This window comes from Rutidosis leptorrhynchoides, chromosome 4 (genome assembly GCF_046630445.1).
Source record: "Rutidosis leptorrhynchoides isolate AG116_Rl617_1_P2 chromosome 4, CSIRO_AGI_Rlap_v1, whole genome shotgun sequence".
In the NCBI taxonomy this organism is placed as follows: domain Eukaryota; kingdom Viridiplantae; phylum Streptophyta; class Magnoliopsida; order Asterales; family Asteraceae; genus Rutidosis; species Rutidosis leptorrhynchoides.
In genome coordinates, this window is record NC_092336.1 from 462073961 (window position 1) to 462095599 (window position 21639).

Genomic DNA, 21639 nt, shown 5'->3' on the forward strand with positions numbered 1-21639 from the left:
CCAAAGGCCTGGAAATAATTATCAGAATAATTATCAACCGCCAAGACCAAACTACAATCAAAACCAAAATTATAACCGAAATATTCCATACAACAACCAACAAGGTCCTACCAATCAACAAGTATCCAATAATAATTACAATCAGCAAAGACCAAATTTTCAAAACAAACCACCACAACAAACTGATGATAAAAAGCCAAATTTTGAAGATATGATGTCAAAGCTAGTTGAATCTCAAACTCAGTTTTTCACATCTCAAAAACAAACCAATGAACAAAATGCTCAAGCATTTAGAAATCAACAAGCTTCTATTCAAAATCTGGAACAAGAAGTAAGTAACCTAGCAAGATTAATAGGTGAAAGAAAACCGGGAAGTCTACCTAGTGATATAAATGCTAATCCCAGAAATGAAACAGCTAAAGCCATTACCACAAGAAGTGGTACAACACTTAAACCACCTGAAATACCTGTAACTTCTGATGAAGCTATTCCTACTCCACGAGAAACACAACCTGATCAAGATAAGGAAAAAGAACCGGTAGTTGAAAAGGTTAATGAAGATAACACAGTTAAGGATAAACCTTATGTTAAACCATATCAACCACCACTTCCTTACCCGAGTAAAATGAAGAAAGAGAAACTTGAAGCCGAGCAATCCAAATTCTTGGATATGTTTAAACAGATAAATGTAAATCTTCCTTTCATTGATGTGATTTCAGGAATGCCTAGATATGCTAAATTCTTGAAAGATCTAATCTCAAATAGAAAGAAAATGGAAGAACTCTCGGCTGTTACTATGAATGCTAATTGTTCAGCAGTGCTGTTGAATAAGATACCAGAAAAACTATCTGATCCAGGAAGTTTCACAATTCCATGTTTTCTGGGTAGTCTTAGTTCAATAGAAGCATTGGCAGACTTAGGTGCTAGTATAAATCTAATGCCGTATTCACTATACACTAAACTAGACCTTGGAGAATTGAAACCAACCAGAATAAGCATACAACTAGCCGATAGATCAATAAAATATCCTAGAGGGATAATGGAGAACATGCTAGTTAAAGTTGGTACTTTAGTATTTCCAGTAGATTTTGTTGTTTTGGACATGGAAGAAGATTCTCAAGTTCCTCTCATATTAGGAAGACCATTCTTAAACACGGCTAAAGCAATGATAGACGTGTTCGGTAAGAAACTGACCCTAAGTATAGAGGATGAGAGTGTTACCTTTTCAGTTGATAGAGCAATGCAACAACCACAATCTGCAGATGATACATGTTATTATATTCAAACTATAGATGCACATGCAGAATTATTAGAAGAATTTCCAGAATTACAAGGAACAGGAGAATGTTCTTTAGGAGAAGGTAATGAACCAATTGATGAAGCTGAAATGTTAGCTACACTTATAGCTAATGGATATGAACCAACAACAGAAGAAATTCAAATGCTAAAAGAAGAAGACAGATATCGATATAAATCATCGATAGAAGAACCTCTGAAATTAGAGTTAAAGCCACTTCCAACCCATTTGGAATACGCTTATTTACATGGTGAATCTGAATTACCAGTGATAATATCGTCTTCTCTCACAAATGATGAAAAATCTCAACTCATTTCTGTACTTAAAGCTCATAAACCAGCTATTGCATGGAAGATTCATGGCATTAAAGGCATAAGTCCTTCGTATTGCACTCATAAAATTCTTATGGAAGAAGGTCATAAAACGTATGTGCAACGCCAACGAAGACTAAATCCTAATATGCAAGAGGTTGTTAAGAAGGAAATTATTAAACTGTTAGATGCAGGTTTAATTTATCCAATTTCTGATAGTCCATGGGTAAGCCCAGTTCAATGCGTACCTAAGAAGGGTGGCATGACTGTCATTACAAATGAGAAAAATGAGCTTATTCCTACTAGGACTGTAACAGGATGGCGTGTGTGTATTGATTATAGAAAATTAAATGACGCCACCAGAAAAGATCACTTTCCCTTACCTTTCATAGATCAAATGTTGGAAAGATTAGCCCGAAATAGTTACTATTGTTTTCTAGATGGATTTTCCGGATATTTTCAAATTTCAATAGCACCCGAGGACCAAGAGAAAACCACGTTCACATGCCCTTATGGTACTTTTGCTTACAAACGCATGCCATTTGGACTTTGCAACGCCCCTGCAACCTTTCAAAGGTGCATGATGGCAATTTTTCACGACATGATAGAAGAATGCATGGATGTTTTCATGGATGACTTTTCAGTCTTCGGTGATACATTTGAATCATGTCTAGTTAATCTGGAACGAATGCTTCTTAGATGCGAACAATCCAATCTAGTACTTAATTGGGAGAAATGCCATTTCATGGTTAAAGAAGGCATCGTTCTTGGACATAAAATTTCAAAAGAAGGAATTGAAGTGGATAGAGCTAAAGTAGATGTAATTGCTAAACTTCCACATCCCACCAATGTTAGAGGAGTTAGGAGTTTTCTAGGGCATGCCGGTTTTTACCGACGTTTCATAAAAGATTTTTCTAAAATTGCCACTCCTATGAATAAACTCCTAGAAAACGATGCTCCATTCATCTTTTCAGATGAGTGTATCAAATCTTTTAATATTCTTAAAGAAAAACTCACTAATGCGCCGATCATGATCACGCCAAATTGGAATCTACCATTTGAACTCATGTGCGATGCAAGTGATTTTGCAATGGGAGCCGTTTTAGGACAAAGGATTGAAAAACGATTTCAACCTATATATTATGCTAGTAAGACGTTACAAGGAGCACAAACGAACTATACAACTACTGAAAAAGAACTCCTTGCTATTGTCTTTGCTTTTGACAAATTTCGATCATATCTCGTTCTAGCAAAAACGGTGGTCTATACCGACCATTCTGCTCTTAGATACCTATTTTCAAAACAAGATGCTAAACCAAGATTAATCCGTTGGATCTTACTCTTACAAGAGTTTGATATTGAAATCCGAGATAAAAGAGGAGCAGAAAATCTCGCCGCTGATCATCTTTCTCGTCTTGAAAATCCCAAATTAGAAGTTCTAAATGAATCAGCCATACAAGACAACTTTCCTGATGAATATCTATTGAAGATAGATTATAAAGAAATCCCATGGTTTGCAGACTATGCAAACTACTTGGTTTGTGGATTCCTTGAAAAAGGATTATCGTACCAAAGACGAAAGAAATTCTTCAGTGATATAAAACACTATTTTTGGGAAGATCCACATCTGTTTAAAAGTTGTCCCGATGGAATAATACGCCGATGTGTATTTGGAGATGAAGCTAGTAAAATATTAAACCATTGTCACACAGGACCAACAGGAGGGCATTATGGGCCTCAACTAACAGCAAGAAAAGTTTATGAAGCTGGATTCTATTGGCCTACAATTTACAAAGACGCACACCTTCTTTGCAAATCCTGTGATGCATGTCAAAGGGCCGGAAAAATAAGTCAACGTGATGAAATGCCACAAAATATCATCCAAGTATGTGAAGTATTTGACATTTGGGGTATTGACTTTATGGGTCCATTTCCAAAATCTCATAATAATCTATATATACTCGTAGCCATTGATTATGTATCTAAATGGGCGGAAGCACAAGCTCTCCCAACTAACGATGCACGAGTTGTAGTCAACTTTTTAAAACGTATTTTTGCAAGGTTTGGAACACCGAAAGCTTTAATAAGTGATCGGGGTACTCATTTCTGTAATAATCAACTTGAGAAAGTTCTTAAAAGATATGGAGTAACTCATAAAATCTCCACCGCATATCATCCACAAACAAGTGGACAAGTTGAAAAGACCAACCGAGCCTTAAAACGTATTCTAGAGAAAACCGTAGGATCAAATCCGAAGGAATGGTCCATTAAATTGGAGGATGCACTCTGGGCTTTTAGAACAGCCTACAAAACTCCAATTGGAACCACACCTTTTAGACTTGTTTATGGAAAAGCATGTCATCTTCTAGTAGAAATTGAACACAAAGCATTTTGGGCTTTTAAAACATGTAATCTTGATTTACATGAAGCTGGACGTCTACGATTAAGTCAACTAAACGAATTAGAAGAATTAAGACATGAAGCATACGAAAATTCGTTAATCTATAAAGAAAGAACGAAGAAATGGCATGATAAAAGAATCAGAAGTTCAAAAGAATTTAAAGAAGGAGACAGAGTTCTTCTTTTCAATTCACGATTCAAGCTATTTCCTGGAAAATTGAAATCAAGATGGTCTGGACCATTCATAGTCAAAAGAGTTTTCCCATACGGAACGATAGAATTGATAAATTCAAATGGGATTGAATTTAAAGTTAATGGTCACAGAGTTAAACATTACATACATGGTCCGATGGAAGTCGAAAACGAAGTTAATCACAATTTCGACACCACAGCTAACTAAGTGTGGGGAGAATCAAGTATTTAAAGGATAATATGTATTTCTGTTAGAGTTAGATTGTCTGTTTTCGTGTAATTCTCGAAAATGGAACCCGAATGGTCTTTCCCTAGCAGACCCTAAAGAACTAGTCTTCTCCCCCCATTCTGAATTTTTATTTTTTTTAGGTTTTTACAAAATGAAGACTGCCTGTGAACTAAACCATGGTCTAATGCTACACGCTTTGATCACTAAACGTAATAATGACATACTACCGAGTGAAATAGTATCAGTAATCAGAGAAAGAATGGACGGAATTAGAAAAGAATCCAGATGCGAAGATAATAAGTTACAATTTGGTAAAGGAAAATCAAAATCCGCAGCGAAAAGAAGAGCACGACACCTAGAAAGATGTCACAAATGCGGAAAATGGTCACATGGAGGTAAATGTTCAAATAATCAAACCTATTCAAATACCGAATTTGTTACTTTATGCAGAGACAGACCGTTCATATGTTTAGAAGAAAAGACACTGAATGCTCGAGGTTACGCCTATGTAGCTATGGAAAACCAATTAAACCGACTATCTTATGAATGGGATAGATCATATAACTAAGAAATCTATTTCACAGGTATGTCTGTACAGTTTTTATTTTTTATTTATTTTTATTTTTAACCTTTTGATAATAAACGCTAATTTGTTCGCTATAAAGTATTAAATTGGTATTAAATAAAATTAGGTTTGGCGACCGAAATTATTGATATCATTCAAAAATTTAATACATCACTGCGAAATTTAACGTTTATTCTTAAGGTATAAATATCTTTAATCAATCAACCCAAAATATTTCAAAAATTCGTCATGAGTTAAATTAGGTCTTGGAACCGAAATTACTTTACCGAAAAGAGGGGCGCATATTTTTGATAATATTTGAATGATTCAAGTGGGATAAAAAGCCAAAAAGATTTTTAATTTTATTTTTACCATATTTTTAAAATTAATATTTAAATCTTAAATTAATATTGTAAACTTTGTAAAAACAATATTTTTAAAAATTGTAAATATTTGAAAAATTAATATAAGTTTGGTGTGAATTTATAATATGAATTTTTAAAATTAAGTTTGGTGTGAATTTTTAATTTTTAAAATATGAATTTTTTAATTTTATGCATTTCAAATTTTTAAGTTTGGTGTGAATTTTTAATATTAATTTTGAATTTTATATTTAAATTGTGTGAATTTAAAAACAAAAATTTACTTTATCTCATTAAGTTAAAAATATGATTTTTAAAATTCGTCGTAAGTTGAAGACTAGGTCATTGAACCGAAATTGCTTTACCCGAGGGAGGGACGAGAACTTTTATTATCATTATTTTTAATCTTATTGAATTAAAGTATGCCAAAAACATTAAAAAAAAAAAAAAACCCTAAAAATCTTAGCTTTTAAAAAAATCGCTACAAAAAGACAAATTTTAAAATTTTGTCGAATGACGGACTAGGACATCGATCCGAAACGACCTCGTCCTAAATAACAAGAGAAACAAATTTTTAAAATTAATTAATATTTTTTTTATAAGTTAAAGATTTCTAAAAAAAAAAAAAAAAAATTCCAATATGTTTGGAAACTTTGGTAAAATTTAATCATTTTTCTACGCTAATCACCCTCAATAATTTAAATTGTTACTGATTTCTTGCAAATGAGGGCATTGCAAGATCTTAAGTGTGGGAAGGGGTTAAATTCTTTCGGATTTTAAAAAATTTTTGATTTAAACACTTGGTTACCATTAAAAATACTAGTAACGCAGTAGTTGTATTAGAATCTAGTGCTCTCCGATAACAAGGAACAGCCCTAGTCTTATATACTGACTACCCACTTCTAGTAAATTTTTCAAAATTTTCAACAAAATGAATTCAAAATCATGTTTATACATATTTATAAACGATGAAAACTAGGTCATTGAGCCGAAATTATCGTTACCTCGAAAAGGACATAAATTGAGAAACAACCCAAAATGTTAGAATTCATTTAAGAATGGAATAGAGGAGAAAAAGGCAAAGAAAAACATAAATAAAAGCCAAGTGTGGGAAAACTTTACCAAGTTATTCAAAATATATCACATATTTTTGTACAAATTTTTGAAAATACTTTTGTTTTGAACAATAATCAATAATCAACTGTTTTATCCGAGGAAAGAAAAGAAGAGATGGATCTACACGATGAATCAATTCCATCATTAAAATGAAGTAAAGTCTTCCGAAAAAGACACGCGCTTCTTGATTTAGGTCATGAAGTTGTCGTCCAGACCAGCTGTAGGTTGACGAAAAATCTAGAAAAGTCATCACTAAAATCAGCAGGAAATCCACGGACCTCAGCATCAAACAGGGTTGCCAAGTGGTCAGATTTATCCTAACCATGAGAAAGATTTATCTCGTACAATGGGGGGGTACCGTGCAAATTAGCTTGATAAGACTAATGAATCAGATCCCCAGAAAGGATAATCTCCTTAAAGATTAAAAATCAGCTTTTAAGACTGATATTACTCAATCCTTGAGATTGACCTTAAAGATTGAGAATTCAAACTCATGGAATTCAATGATATCTAAACTCGAGCTTGAACGAGAAAATATTTTGATCAAAAATACAAACCGATTTGTTTTCTGAAAATCCATTTTCAATGCGTTCATTACCATTGAACGTAAAATCCTAAGAATTCACCGGAAATTCATTAGGTCACCTGAACCAAATCGGGTGTCAACCGTAAGAACGGTGGTTGCATAGCATGGTCGGAGACAGGACCTTGTGCCAGACCGAAAAAAATTATAGGATGATCTTTGCTATTGCTCCTACCAAGGATAGTACTAGCATCCAACACGTAATTAGACCATAATCAAATGCATGTCACAAGACATTGCCTTAACAGTTTCTTGTTCATCGCTTTCCTTTACAACCGGACGGTAGTTTACCGAAAGGTAATATACGGAACAAGTAAACTGGATGTGTGCTATCCGATACCGGGATGGCAGTGGATTATACGAGCCTAAAAGTTTTAGCCAAGATATTGATCCACAAATATATTTTGCAACACCGATGATGGATCAAATCAGAAAACTTGTCTAGGGTAAAATCTAGCCTGAATTTTCAAAAGATCAAATGTTTTCATAAAGATCCAATTTCCTTAAGGATCTAAATTTTTATAGTCATGTGGGACTGTAAACCGCCTTTCAAATGTGCACTTTGCTTTGGAAATCGAAAGTAAATCGGCTATTTGATTGCCAGTGTCGTTGACCTAAACCCGAGGCAACTATAAAAGACACACCCACCTTTAACCACATCGTTACTACCATTGTTTATACCGCCGTATTGAAGTCACTGATGTACAAAGTGTGAAGAATAAAGAAGTGATTCAAGTGTTTTTCAAGACTATATTGCTTGAGGACAAGCAACGCTCAAGTGTGGGGATATTGATAAGGCTAAAAAGGAACATATATTTCATAGCATTATCCCCCAAGAAAGACAAGATTTTAGTTGCAATTGTTCGATTTTCAAGTAATATTCGTTTGTATTAAATAAGTGTGAAGACAAAAGGCAGATTCGACGAATTGAAGACGGAAAGGTCCAAAAAGCTAAAAAGTACAAGATACAATCAAAAAGGTTCAAATTATTGATGAGGAACGTCTAAAAATGACAAGAGTACAAGTTACAAAACGCAAAGTACAAGATATTAAATTGTACGCAAGGACGTTCAAAAATCCGGAACCGAGACATGAACCAACTTTCAACTCTCGACGCAACGGAGCTGAAAGTACAAGTCAACTATGCACAAGAATATAATATAATATTTAAATAATTCATAATAAGAATAATATTAAATAATAAAAAGTTGTTAATTGAGCATAGTTCAGGGGTCATAAATGAAAATTCAAATTTATATTTTGCCTATAAAAGGCATGTAATTCGATGAATTGGAACTGCACCTTTTACATCTTTTTCTTTTCTTATATCTTTCTCTATCGTAATATTAACATAAATATTATAATAATAATTTTAATTTTAATCTTAAATTATAATAATAATAAGATTATGATAGAGAATGTTTTGAGTGTATAAGTCGAAATTCTGTCCTTGTAACGCTACGCTATTTTTAATCATTGTAAGTTATGTTCAACCGTTTACATTAATGTCTCGTAGCTAAGTTATTATTATGCTTATTTAAAACGAAGTAATCATGATGTTGGGCTAATTACTAACATTGGGTAATTGGGCTTTATACCATAATTGGGGTTTGGACAAAAGAACGACACTTGTGGAAATTAGACTATGGGCTATTAATGGGCTTTATATTTGTTTAACTAAATGATAGTTTGTTAATGTTAATATAAAGATTTACAATTGGGCGTCCCTATAAATTACCATATACACTCAATCGGACACGATGGGCGGGGTATTTATATGTACGAATAATCGTTCATTTAACCGGACACGGGAATGGATTAATAGCCACTAGAATAATTAAAACAGGGGTGAAATTATGTACAAGGACACTTGGTATAATTGATAAGAAAATATTAAAACCTTGGGTTACACTCAGTCGACATCCTGGTGTAATTATTAAACAAAGTATTAAAATCTTGTTACAGTTTAAGTCCCCAATTAGTTGGAATATTTAACTTCGGGTATAAGGATAATTTGACGAGGACACTCGCACTTTATATTTATGACTGATGGACTGTTATGGACAAAAACCAGACGGACATATTAAATAATCCAGGACAAAGGACAATTAACCCATGGGCATAAAACTAAAATCAACACGTCAAACATCATGATTACGGAAGTTTAAATAAGCATAATTCTTTTATTTCATATTTAATTTCCTTTATTTTATATTTAATTGCACTTCTAATTATCGCATTTTTATTGTTATTGTATTTAATCGCACTTTTAATTATCGTACTTTTTAATTATCGCAAGTTTATTTTATCGCACTTTTATTATTCGCAATTTCATTTATCGTTATTTACTTCATGCTTTAATTTAGGTCTTGTATTTATTTTTAATATTTTACATTTGGTTTTAACTGCGACTAAAGTTTTAAAATCGACAAACCGGTCATTAAACGGTAAAAACCCCCCTTTATAATAATAATATTACTTATATATATATTTGTATTTTTATAAAAGTAAACTAATATAGTGTTGAGCTTTGTTTAAAAAAGATTCCATGTGGAACGAACCGGACTTACTAAAAACTACACTACTGTACGATTAGGTACACTGCCTATAAGTGTTGTAGCAAGGTTTAGGTATTTCCCATCCGTAAAAATAATAAAACTTGTGTAAAATTTCGTCGAATTTCGTATTAAAAATAAACACTATTTCGTACCCCGGCAGCGACACACATCAAGTTTTTGGCGCCGCTGCCGGGGAACGAAATAGTGTTTATTTTTAATACGAAATTCGACGAAATTTTACACAAGTTTTATTATTTTTACGGATGGGAAATACCTAAACCTTGCTACAACACTTATAGGCAGTGTACCTAATCGTACAGTAGTGTAGTTTTTAGTAAGTCCGGTTCGTTCCACAGGGAATCTTTTTTAAACAAAGCTCAACGCTATATTAGTTTACTTTTATAAAAATACAAATATATATATAAGTAATATTATTATTATAAAGGGGGGTTTTTACCGTTTAATGACCGGTTTTTCGATTTTAAAACTTTAGTCGCAGTTAAAACCAAATGTAAAATATTAAAAATAAATACAAGACTTAAATTAAAGCATGAAGTAAATAACGATAAATGAAATTGCGAATAATAAAAGTGCGATAAAATAAACTTGCGATAATTAAAAAGTACGATAATTAAAAGTGCGATTAAATACAATAACAATAAAAATGCGATAATTAGAAGTGCAATTAAATATAAAATAAAGGAAATTAAATATGAAATAAAAGAATTATGCTTATTTAAACTTCCGTAATCATGATGTTTGACGTGTTGATTTTAGTTTTATGCCCATGGGTTAATTGTCCTTTGTCCTGGATTATTTAATATGTCCGTCTGGTTTTTGTCCATAACAGTCCATCAGTCATAAATATAAAGTGCGAGTGTCCTCGTCAAATTATCCTTATACCCGAAGTTAAATATTCCAACTAATTAGGGACTTAAACTGTAACAAGATTTTAATACTTTGTTTAATAATTACACCAGGATGTCGACTGAGTGTAACCCAAGGTTTTAATATTTTGTTATCAATTATACCAAGTGTCCTTGTACATAATTTCACCCCTGTTTTAATTATTCTAGTGGCTATTAATCCATTCCCGTGTCCGGTTAAATGAACGATTATTCGTACATATAAATACCCCGCCCATCGTGTCCGATTGAGTGTATATGGTAATTTATAGGGACGCCCAATTGTAAATATTTATATTAACATTAACAAACTATCATTTAGTTAAACAAATATAAAGCCCATTAATAGCCCATAGTCTAATTTCCACAAGTGTTGTTCTTTTGTCCAAACCCCAATTATGGTATAAAGCCCAATTACCCAATTTTAGTAATTAGCCCAACATCATGATTACTTCGTTTTAAATAAGCATAATAATAACTTAGCTACGAGACATTAATGTAAAAAGGTTGAACATAACTTACAATGATTAAAAATAGCGTAGCGTTACACGGACAGAATTTCGACTTATACACTCAAAACATTCTCTATCATACTCTTATTATTATTATAATTTAAGATTAAAATTATTATTATTATTATAATATTTATGTTAATATTACGATAGAGAAAGATATAAGAAAAGAAAAAGATGTAAAAGGTGCAGTTCCAATTCATCGAATTACATGCCTTTTATAGGCAAAATATAAATTTGAATTTTCATTTATGACCCCTGAACTATGCTCAATTAACAACTTTTTATTATTTAATATTATTCTTATTATGAATTATTTAAATATTATATTATATTCTTGTGCATAGTTGACTTGTACTTTCAGCTCCGTTGCGTCGAGCGTTGAAAGTTGGTTCATGTCTCGGTTCCGGATTTTTGAACGTCCTTGCATACAATTTAATATCTTGTACTTTGCGTTTTGTAACTTGTACTCTTGTCATTTTTAGACGTTCCTCATCAATAATTTGAACCTTTTTGATTGTATCTTGTACTTTTTAGCTTTTTGGACCTTTCCGTCTTCAATTCGTCGAATCTGCCTTTTGTCTTCACACTTATTTAATACAAACGAATATTACTTGAAAATGGAACAATTGCAACTAAAATCTTGTCTTTCTTGGGGGATAATGCTATGAAATATATGTTCCTTTTTAGCCTTATCAATATCCCCACACTTGAGCGTTGCTTGTCCTCAAGCAATATAGTCTTGAAAAACACTTGAATCACTTCTTTATTCTTCACACTTTGTACATCAGTGACTTCAATACGGCGGTATAAACAATGGTAGTAACGATGTGGTTAAAGGTGGGTGTGTCTTTTATAGTTGCCTCGGGTTTAGGTCAACGACACTGGCAATCAAATAGCCGATTTACTTTCGGTTTCCAAAGCAAAGTGCACATTTGAAAGGCGGTTTACAGTCCCACATGACTATAAAAATTTAGATCCTTAAGGAAATTGGATCTTTATGAAAACATTTGATCTTTTGAAAATTCAGGCTAGATTTTACCCTAGACAAGTTTTCTGATTTGATCCATCATCGGTGTTGCAAAATATATTTGTGGATCAATATTTTGGCTAAAATTTTTAGGCTCGTATAATCCACTGCCATCCCGGTATCGGATAGCACACATCCAGTTTACTTGTTCCGTATATTACCTTTCGGTAAACTACCGTCCGATTGTAAAGGAAAGCGATGAACAAGAAACTGTTAAGGCAATGTCTTGTGACATGCATTTGATTATGGTCTAATTACGTGTTGGATGCTAGTACTATCCTTGGTAGGAGCAATAGTAAAGATCATCCTATAATTTTTTTCGGTCTGGCACAAGGTCCTGTCTCCGACCATGCTATGCAACCACCGTTCTTACGGTTGACACCCGATTTGGTTCAGGTGACCTAATGAATTTCCGGTGAATTCCTAGGATTTTACGTTCAATGGTAATGAACGCATTGAAAATGGATTTTCAGAAAACAAATCGGTTTGTATTTTTGATCAAATATTTTCTCGTTCAAGCTCGAGTTTAGATATCATTGAATTCCATGAGTTTGAATTCTCAATCTTTAAGGTCAATCTCAAGGATTGAGTAATATCAGTCTTAAAAGCTGATTTTTAATCTTTAAGGAGATTATCCTTTCTGGGGATCTGATTCATTAGTCTTATCAAGCTAATTTGCACGGTGCCCCCCCATTGTACGAGATAAATCCTTCTCATGGTTAGGATAAATCTGACCACTTGGCGACCCTGTTTGATGCTGAGGTCCGTGGATTTCCTGCTGATTTTAGTGATGACTTTTCTAGATTTTTCGTCAACCTACAGCTGGTCTGGACGATAACTTCATGACCTAAATCAAGAAGCGCGTGTCTTTTTCGGAAGACTTTACTTCCTTTTAATGATGGAATTGATTCATCGTGTAGATCCATCTCTTCTTTTCTTTCCTCGGATAAAACAGTTGATTATTGATTATTGTTCAAAACAAAAGTATTTTCAAAATTTTGTACAAAAATATGTGATGTATTTTGAATAACTTGGTAAAGTTTTCCCACACTTGGCTTTTATTTATGTTTTTCTTTGCCTTTTTCTCCTCTATTCCATTCTTAAATGAATTAATTTCCACAAGTGTCGTTCTTTTGTCCAAACCCCAATTATGGTACAAAGCCCAATTACCCAATTTTAGTAATTAGCCCAACATCATGATTACTTCGTTTTAAATAAGCATAATAATAACTTAGCTACGAGACATTAATATAAAAAGGTTGAACATAACTTACAATGATTAAAAATAGCGTAGCGTTACACGGACAGAATTTCGACTTACACACTTTTTTCTATCCTAAATCTATCTTTCTATTTATATATCTTTCTCCTTAATATCAAATATCAATATCTATATTTTATAATTCTCTATCATAATGTTAATGTAATCAGATATAACAATAATCTTAATTTTAATTTTAAATTATGATAATAATAAGATTTATGATAGAGATCGTTTAAGTGTGTAAGTCGAAATTCTGTCCGTGTAACGCTACGCTATTTTTAATCATTGTAAGTTATGTTCAACCTTTTTATATTAATGTCTCGTAGCTAAGTTATTATTATGCTTATTTAAAACGAAGTAATCATGATGTTGGGCTAATTACTAAAATTGGGTAATTGGGCTTTGTACCATAATTGGGGTTTGGACAAAAGAACGACACTTGTGGAAATTAGACTATGAGCTATTAATGGGCTTTATATTTGTTTAACTAAATGATAGTTTGTTAATGTTAATATAAAGATTTACAATTGGGCGTCCCTATAAATTACCATATACACTCAATCGGACACGATGGGCGGGGTATTTATATGTACGAATAATCGTTCATTTAACCGGACACGGGAATGGATTAATAGCCACTAGAATAATTAAAACAGGGGTGAAATTATGTACAAGGACACTTGGTATAATTGATAACAAAATATTAAAACCTTGGGTTACACTCAGTCGACATCCTGGTGTAATTATTAAACAAAGTATTAAAATCTTGTTACAGTTTAAGTCCCCAATTAGTTGGAATATTTAACTTCGGGTATAAGAATAATTTGATGAGGACACTCGCACTTTATATTTATGACTGATGGATAAAAATATTAAAATCATAAAAAAAAAAAAACTATTAATTTCGTGTAAAAAAAAATAATAAATTATTTTAAGTTTATTACCTTTAGATTTTTAGACTCTAGTTACAATTTTTAGTATTAAGTTTAGTTTTGCCATAGTTATTTTTATTTCTAGATTTTTAGGCTTTGCCGTAGGCTTTGCCGTAAAATTCCTTAAGTGCTTATTCCTTAGACTAAGTTTTAGGTGCTTTAGAATTTTGCGACGCTATTTTTCGTGCTACTTTCTTATTTTTATTTTTTTTACGCTTTTACCTATGTATCAATTACAATTCCAATTAGTAATCTCTATTTGTAGTTTTAATTTTAAGATAGTGATAGTTATAAGGTTAGATTAACCGCGTGTTTACAAACCACTCTTCGTCTTTTTCATTTTTCGACACTTTTCGACGCGCACTCTTTTTCTCTCTTATTTCTCGCCATTCTAGTTTTTAGGACTTAGATTTTTTTTTCTACTTCTTCTCTAAATTTCTTAAAATTACGAAAATGTATTTTAAGTGGTTAAATTGATAGACATCAAAATTTTCTGGTTCGTAGTAATAGTTGGATTTGTACGTGGACCGGGTTATTGGAGCCAAACAGTACTCAATTATATTAAGACCAAACGAATCCTGCCCCTCTGCTGCATCTTTTGGCTATTCGAAACGTGGGCAAAATCAGAAAAGTCTATTGATTGGATAACTTATATAATTTTTCTTTCCTTTTTAAAAATTAATAGGATATTCAGTGAATGCACCGAGCAAGACGTTCACCACCTTTTGTACGTTCACCACCTGTAACTAGATCAAGACATTTAGCAAATATAACCGCCATTGATTTTTCTTTAGAATCGTCATCTAGTCGACCAAGTACTTCAGTTCAAATTTCCGATAATCCATTTTTTGAACCCGACCTCACAATTGAGAATCCGGAGAATATTCAGGAACGGTTCGTAGATCCTGAACCACTAAACTTTCCCCCGGAACCACCAATCATTCAAACAGAGATTGTTGAGGAACGAACCATTAAATCAGAATCCTCTAGTGATTCCGATTCAACAAATTCAATTATGGAGAATCTGGAACCTTTAAGTATGGAAGACCGAATGAGAGCTAAACGCACTGGCCAAGGTCACGCAATTACTCATCCAGACATTAATGCGCCAGATTATGAAATCAAAGGACAAATTCTACACATGGTGACTAATCAATGCCAATTTAGTGGTGCGCCGAAGGAAGATCCAAATGAACATCTACGTACCTTTAATAGGATCTGCACACTATTTAAAATCCGAGAAGTAGAGGATGAACAGATATATCTCATGTTATTTCCCTGGACTTTAAAGGGAGAAGCCAAAGATTGGTTGGAATCATTACCTGAAGGGGCGATTGATACATGGGACGTTTTAGTTGAAAAATTTCTTAAACAATTCTTTCCTGCATCTAAAGCCGTAAGACTTCAAGCAGAAATTGTTACGTTTACACAGAAGCCAAATGAAACTCTATATGAGGCGTGGACAAGATATGGAAAGTTGTTAAGAGGATGTCCGCAACATGGTTTAGACACCTGTCAAATAGTACAAATATTCTACCAAGGATGCGACATCACTACAAGAAAAGACATAGATATAGCAGCTGGTGGTCTATAATGAAGAAAACCGAAACTGATGCTTACAAAATTATTGATAACACTGCTTCCCACTCACATGAGTGGCACCAAGAAAAAGATATCGTTAGATCATCTAAAGCAGCTAGAGCCGATTCTAGCCATGACTTAGATTCCATTTCCGCAAAGATAGATGCTGTGGAGAGACGAATGGAAAAGATGACTAAAGATATTCACTCAATACGAATTAGTTGTGAGCAGTGTGGAGGACCACATTTGACAAAAGATTGTCTCAGTATTGAATTAACAATGGAACAAAGAGAGAATATTTCATACATAAACCAAAGGCCTGGAAATAATTATCAGAATAATTATCAACCGCCAAGACCAAACTACAATCAAAACCAGAATTATAACCGAAATATTCCATACAACAACCAACAAGGTCCTACCAATCAACAAGTATCCAATAATAATTACAATCAGCAAAGACCAAATTTTCAAAACAAACCACCACAACAAACTGATGATAAAAAGCCAAATTTTGAAGATATGATGTCAAAGCTAGTTGAATCTCAAACTCAGTTTTTCACATCTCAAAAACAAACCAATGAACAAAATGCTCAAGCATTTAGAAATCAACAAGCTTCTATTCAAAATCTGGAACAAGAAGTAAGTAACCTAGCAAGATTAATAGGTGAAAGAAAACCGGGAAGTCTACCTAGTGATACAAATGCTAATCCCCGAAATGAAACAGCTAAAGCCATTACCACAAGAAGTGGTACAACACTTAAACCACCTGAAATACCTGTAACTTCTGATGAAGCTATTCCTACTCCACGAGAACCACAACCTGATCAAGATAAGGAAAAAGAACCGGTAGTTGAAAAGGTTAATGAAGATAACACAGTTAAGGATAAACCTTATGTTAAACCATATCAACCACCACTTCCTTACCCGAGTAAAATGAAGAAAGAGAAACTTGAAGCCGAGCAATCCAAATTCTTGGATATGTTTAAACAGATAAATGTAAATCTTCCTTTCATTGATGTGATTTCAGGAATGCCTAGATATGCTAAATTCTTGAAAGATCTAATCTCAAATAGAAAGAAAATGGAAGAACTCTCGGCTGTTACTATGAATGCTAATTGTTCAGCAGTGCTGTTGAATAAGATACCAGAAAAACTATCTGATCCAGGAAGTTTCACAATTCCATGTTTTCTGGGTAGTCTTAGTTCAATAGAAGCATTGGCAGACTTAGGTGCTAGTATAAATCTAATGCCGTATTCACTATACACTAAACTAGACCTTGGAGAATTGAAACCAACCAGAATAAGCATACAACTAGCCGATAGATCAATAAAATATCCTAGAGGGATAATGGAGAACATGCTAGTTAAAGTTGGTACTTTAGTATTTCCAGTAGATTTTGTTGTTTTGGACATGGAAGAAGATTCTCAAGTTCCTCTCATATTAGGAAGACCATTCTTAAACACGGCTAAAGCAATGATAGACGTGTTCGGTAAGAAACTAACCCTAAGTATAGAGGATGAGAGTGTTACCTTTTCAGTTGATAGAGCAATGCAACAACCACAATCTGCAGATGATACATGTTATTATATTCAAACTATAGATGCACATGCAGAATTATTAGAAGAATTTCCAGAATTACAAGGAACAGGAGAATGTTCTTTAGGAGAAGGTAATGAACCAATTGATGAAGCTGAAATGTTAGCTACACTTATAGCTAATGGATATGAACCAACAACAGAAGAAATTCAAATGCTAAAAGAAGAAGACAGATATCGATATAAATCATCGATAGAAGAACCTCCGAAATTAGAGTTAAAGCCACTTCCAACCCATTTGGAATACGCTTATTTACATGGTGAATCTGAATTACCAGTGATAATATCGTCTTCTCTCACAAATGATGAAAAATCTCAACTCATTTCTGTACTTAAAGCTCATAAACCAGCTATTGCATGGAAGATTCATGACATTAAAGGCATAAGTCCTTCGTATTGCACTCATAAAATTCTTATGGAAGAAGGTCATAAAACGTATGTGCAACGCCAATGAAGACTAAATCCTAATATGCAAGATGTTGTTAAGAAGGAAATTATTAAACTGTTAGATGCAGGTTTAATTTATCCAATTTCTGATAGTCCATGGGTAAGCCCAGTTCAATGCGTACCTAAGAAGGGTGGCATGACTGTCATTACAAATGAGAAAAATGAGCTTATTCCTACTAGGACTGTAACAGGATGGCGTGTGTGTATTGATTATAGAAAATTAAATGACGCCACCAGAAAAGATCACTTTCCCTTATCTTTCATAGATCAAATGTTGGAAAGATTAGCCGGAAATAGTTACTATTGTTTTCTAGATGGATTTTCCGGATATTTTCAAATTCCAATAGCACCCGAGGACCAAGAGAAAACCACGTTCACATGCCCTTATGGTACTTTTGCTTACAAACGCATGCCATTTGGACTTTGCAACGCCCCTGCAACCTTTCAAAGGTGCATGATGGCGATTTTTCACGACATGATAGAAGAATGCATGGAAGTTTTCATGGATGACTTTTCAGTCTTTGGTGATACATTTGAATCATGTCTAGTTAATCTGGAACGAATGCTTCTTAGATGCGAACAATCCAATCTAGTACTTAATTGGGAGAAATGCCATTTCATGGTTAAAGAAGGCATCGTTCTTGGACATAAAATTTCAAAAGAAGGAATTGAAGTGGATAGAGCTAAAGTAGATGTAATTGCTAAACTTTCACATCCCACCAATGTTAGAGGAGTTAGGAGTTTTCTAGGGCATGCCGGTTTTTACCGACGTTTCATAAAAGATTTTTCTAAAATTGCCACTCCTATGAATAAACTCCTAGAAAAGGATGCTCCATTCATCTTTTCAGATGAGTGTATCAAATCTTTTAATATTCTTAAAGAAAAACTCACTAATGCGCCGATCATGATCACGCCAAATTGGAATCTACCATTTGAACTCATGTGCGATGCAAGTGATTTTGCAATGGGAGCCGTTTTAGGACAAAGGATTGAAAAACGATTTCAACCTATATATTATGACAGTAAGACATTACAAGGAGCACAAACGAACTATACAACTACTGAAAAAGAACTCCTTGCTATTGTCTTTGCTTTTGACAAATTTCGATCATATCTCGTTCTAGCAAAAACGGTGGTCTATACCGACCATTCTGCTCTTAGATACCTATTTTCAAAACAAGATGCTAAACCAAGATTAATCCGTTCGATCTTACTCTTACAAGAGTTTGATATTGAAATCCGAGATAAAAGAGGAGCGGAAAATCTCGCCGCTGATCATCTTTCTCGTCTTGAAAATCCCGAATTAGAAGTTCTAAATGAATCAGCCATACAAGACAACTTTCCTGATGAATATCTATTGAAGATAGATTATAAAGAAATCCCATGGTTTGCAGACTATGCAAACTACTTGGTTTGTGGATTCCTTGAAAAAGGATTATCGTACCAAAGACGAAAGAAATTCTTCAGTGATATAAAACACTATTTTTGGGAAGATCCACATCTGTTTAAAAGTTGTCCCGATGGAATAATACGCCGATGTGTATTTGGAGATGAAGCTAGTAAAATATTAAACCATTGTCACACAGGACCAACAGGAGGGCATTATGGGCCTCAACTAACAGCAAGAAAAGTTTATGAAGCTGGATTCTATTGGCCTACAATTTACAAAGACGCACACCTTCTTTGCAAATCCTGTGATGCATGTCAAAGGGCCGGAAAAATAAGTCAACGTGATGAAATGCCACAAAATATCATCCAAGTATGTGAAGTATTTGACATTTGGGGTATTGACTTTATGGGTCCATTTCCAAAATCTCATAATAATCTATATATACTCGTAGCCATTGATTATGTATCTAAATGGGCGGAAGCACAAGCTCTCCCAACTAACGATGCACGAGTTGTAGTCAACTTTTTAAAACGTATTTTTGCAAGGTTTGGAACACCGAAAGCTTTAATAAGTGATCGGGGTACTCATTTCTGTAATAATCAACTTGAGAAAGTTCTTAAAAGATATGGAGTAACTCATAAAATCTCCACCGCATATCATCCACAAACAAGTGGACAAGTTGAAAATACCAACCGAGCCTTAAAACGTATTCTAGAGAAAACCGTAGGATCAAATCCGAAGGAATGGTCCATTAAATTGGAGGATGCACTCTGGGCTTTTAGAACAGCCTACAAAACTCCAATTGGAACCACACCTTTTAGACTTGTTTATGGAAAAGCATGTCATCTTCCAGTAGAAATTGAACACAAAGCATTTTGGGCTTTGAAAACATGTAATCTTGATTTACATGAAGCTGGACGTCTACGATTAAGTCAACTAAACGAATTAGAAGAATTAAGACATGAAGCATACGAAAATTCGTTAATCTATAAAGAAAGAACGAAGAAATGGCATGATAAAAGAATCAGAAGTTCAAAAGAATTTAAAGAAGGAGACAGAGTTCTTCTTTTCAATTCACGATTCAAGCTATTTCCTGGAAAATTGAAATCAAGATGGTCTGGACCATTCATAGTCAAAAGAGTTTTCCCATACGGAACGATAGAATTGATAAATTCAAATGGGATTGAATTTAAAGTTAATGGTCACAGAGTTAAACATTACATACATGGTCCGATGGAAGTCGACAACGAAGTTAATCACAATTTCGACACCACAGCTAACTAAGTGTGGGGAGAATCAAGTCTTTAAAGGATAATATGTATTTCTGTTAGAGTTAGATTGTCTGTTTTCGTGTAATTCTCGAAAATGGAACCCGAATGGTCTTTCCCTAGCAGACCCTAAAGAACTAGTCTTCTCCCCCCATTCTGAATTTTTATTTTTTTTAGGTTTTTACAAAATGAAGACTGCCTGTGAACTAAACCATGGTCTAATGCTACACGCTTTGATCACTAAACGTAATAATGACATACTACCGAGTGAAATAGTATCAGTAATCAGAGAAAGAATGGACGGAGTTAGAAAAGAATCCAGATGCGAAGATAATAAGTTATAATTTGGTAAAGGAAAATCAAAATCCGCAACGAAAAGAAGAGCACGACACCTAGAAAGATGTCACAAATGCGGAAAATGGTCACATGGAGGTAAATGTTCAAATAATCAAACCTATTCAAATACCGAATTTGTTACTTTATGCAGAGACGGACCGTTCATATGTTTAGAAGAAAAGACACTGAATGCTCGAGGTTACGCCTATGTAGCTATGGAAAACCAATTAAACCGACTATCTTATGAATGGGATAGATCATATAACTAAGAAATCTATTTCACAGGTATGTCTGTACAGTTTTTATTTTTTATTTATTTTTATTTTTAACCTTTTGATAATAAACGCTAATTTGTTCGCTATAAAGTATTAAATTGGTATTAAATAAAATTAGGTTTGGCGACCGAAATTATTGATATCATTCAAAAATTTATTACATCACTGCGAAATTTAACGTTTATTCTTAAGGTATAAATATCTTTAATCAATCAACCCAAAATATTTCAAAAATTCGTCATGAGTTAAATTAGGTCTTGGAACCGAAATTACTTTACCGAAAAGAGGGACGCATATTTTTGATAATATTTGATTGATTAAAGTGGGATAAAAAGCCAAAAAGATTTTTAATTTTATTTTTACCATATTTTTAAAATTAATATTTAAATCTTAAATTAATATTGTAAACTTTGTAAAAACAATATTTTTAAAAATTGTAAATATTTGAAAAATTAATATAAGTTTGGTGTGAATTTATAATATGAATT